This window comes from Miscanthus floridulus, chromosome 13 (genome assembly GCF_019320115.1).
Source record: "Miscanthus floridulus cultivar M001 chromosome 13, ASM1932011v1, whole genome shotgun sequence".
Lineage (NCBI taxonomy): Eukaryota > Viridiplantae > Streptophyta > Magnoliopsida > Poales > Poaceae > Miscanthus > Miscanthus floridulus.
In genome coordinates this window covers 34502091-34504753 of record NC_089592.1, presented here as the reverse complement: position 1 = coordinate 34504753, position 2663 = coordinate 34502091, and the positions used below count along the sequence as shown (strand labels likewise).

The 2663-nt window shown below is 39.1% G+C and overlaps 1 pseudogene; it reads right to left on the bottom strand.

Annotated features, from left to right (window-relative positions):
* Positions 1–1277: 1277 nt before the first annotated feature.
* On the bottom strand, positions 1278–2430 carry LOC136499717 (zinc finger BED domain-containing protein RICESLEEPER 2-like; annotated as a pseudogene).
* Between the last annotated feature and the right edge of the window lie 233 nt (positions 2431–2663).

Here is a 2663-nt window from a genome sequence, read left to right as displayed (position 1 = left end):
TTGGCTTCTAAACAAAGTTTGTTCCTTATAAAATTTGCTACAACTTTGCTTTAGGTAGCTCAGACATGCAAACATCCTAAGCTATACTTTTTAAATAGTCAAACAAAAGGGTTTAGGGGTCCAAACAAGTCAAACCACTTTTTGAAATCCTATTTAGGCAACATGATCAATATGAACAATGTTCCAAATGGCATTCTAGGTGTCACTAAGTTGTTTAAGAGAATTATTAGCCACACCACACCTTGGTCACACAAGAATCAAGCATCGTATGTACTGAAACAATGAAAAACACATGAAATGTTACAAATGTTTCATAGTCATGTTTCACATGTTTCATGATCTTGTTGCATAGTATTAACTAACTTTGTTTCACTAAAGTGAGTTGCACATGTTGCACTTAAGTGTTGCACACTTTTCATTTCATAAAAGAAACAACACACATGAAATATAATGATATGTTGCAATGTTTCAAAAACATGTTTCAGGCAACACAAGCTTATGAATGGATGAATGATGCTCATGTTCATGAAATGCAAGTGCAAATGTGGAAGGCAAACACCTGGGGTGTTACAATGCCGTGCCTATGGCATGCTCGTGCCTGGCCTCCGGCCCAAGGCACAGCCCATTGGGCACGACCATTTTCATCGGGCCATGCCGACCCATAGCCCGGCTGTAAAAATAACTAAGTCTTTAAGGACTTGATCATTTTCAACATGATTTTACCACCAGATTCACATCAGATTCAAAACTCATATTCTCATAATTCTAAACCATAGGATTCACATTTCACAATCACAATTCAAACTCACAAGACACAAGTCTCAAACTCACAACTCAGAACACAAGGACAAGGGACAAAAGACAAGATTATATCATTATATCAATATGAGCTGTTTTGTGCAATGCTGCCTCATTAAAAACCTTTCTAGGTAAAACTCACCCTTGTGAGAAACCCTAAAAAGGAAAAAAGAGTACAGCCAGCTCTAAAGTGTCAAAGTCTTAGTTCTTCTATCCTATTACAATAGCCAACATTAGTGGCAAAGTCATTGTGACAATGTGACTTAGTGAGTTCACAGCAGCAAAAGTTCTATCCTATTACAATAGCCAACTGCCAACATTAGTGGCAACATTCATAGTGACTCACTGTCTCACTCTGTCACACCAAAAGTACCTGCAAAATTATACAGAAGCAAGCAATGTTAGTGAACTTGAATGTAAAGAAGCAATATGGAAGTTTCAGTTGAGTGAGTGACTACCTCTCCTCTTCTCTTCTTCTTCTATCCACCACCAACAGTACCGCCACTACCGGTGCCGCTACCTTTGCCTTGTACATCAAGGAAGAGGTTCTTGAATGCCTCCTCTAGGTCTAGGTCCTCAGGTGTATGTTGTTCCCTTCTTGCACCTTGCTCCTAGTCCTTGATGCAGGTGAGCATCTCCACATGCTCAGGCAACAAGCGTCGTCGCCGATCTTCGAGTATCCTGGATGTACAGCTGAAACAAGACTCAGAAGAGATAGTAGATACAGGGACAGACATGATATCTCGAGCCATAATAGATAGGATTAGATAGGTTAGCTTGTGGTCACGCCACCAGAGGAGTATGTCAAAGGATTCCTCATAACATGTGATAGGGTCACTATCCAAGTAAGCTTTGAGCTCACTAACAGCAGATGGAGTAGATGAAGATGAGGGGGGAACCAACAGGGGATTCACCAGGACCTCCAAAGATCCTTCCCCATGCCTGTTTTGTCTTACCAGTATGAGCTGAAGGCACTAAAACCCTCTAAGACCTAACTGCACCAAATTTCTATTCATACTTGGCAAACAATCTATACAATTCATCTTTCACATCACCATAGTATACACTATAAATGCATCCAGTTGCCTTACCAAGCAATTCAAGCACATTAAAGAACCCTTTCATCTTAGCTCTAGGATCAAGAATGAATGCATATGAATAAATCAGTGGAATTTTCTCCCAATATTTAAGGAATTTAAGCTTCATAGGAGTAGCAATCATTCTAAAATTAGCATCTCTTTCAACATTTTGCAAATGTTCAGCCATGTCAAGCATATGGTGCAAAACAAGTGGAGCTGTGGGATAATAAACACCAGACAGGACAACAGTGGAATTATAGAAGAGTTCCGGGAATATCCTTATTTGTTCAGCAACATACCAATGATGTGCAGTCAACAAAGTAGAACCATAATTAGAGGTAATGAACACATGAAAGACTTCCTTGTATGGCAGCAAGTGTTTGAGCATCAAATAAGTAGAATTCCATCTAACATCCATATCCAAGCCAAACTTTCTAGGTCTAAGACCCTGAGCAGTACAGTAGTTCTTAAACAATGCAATTCTTTGATTAGAGGAATTTAAAAAACTTATTGCAGTTCCAAAATCTTCAGTATAAGGTTTCAACCTCTTCATGCTAGATTTAACAATCAAATTAATGATATGGCATGCATAGTGCTAATGCACAAGCAAGTACTGCACCTTGTTAGGATCATCTCTTGTACGTGTAGGATAAGAACCCAAATAACCAAAGAACATAGGTTGCAAAATCTCATAAGCCCTAGAATTAGCAGAAGCATTGTCTAGAGACACAGAAAAAACCTTGTCAATCAAACCAAACCCCTCAACCACACTAGAAATCCTATCAG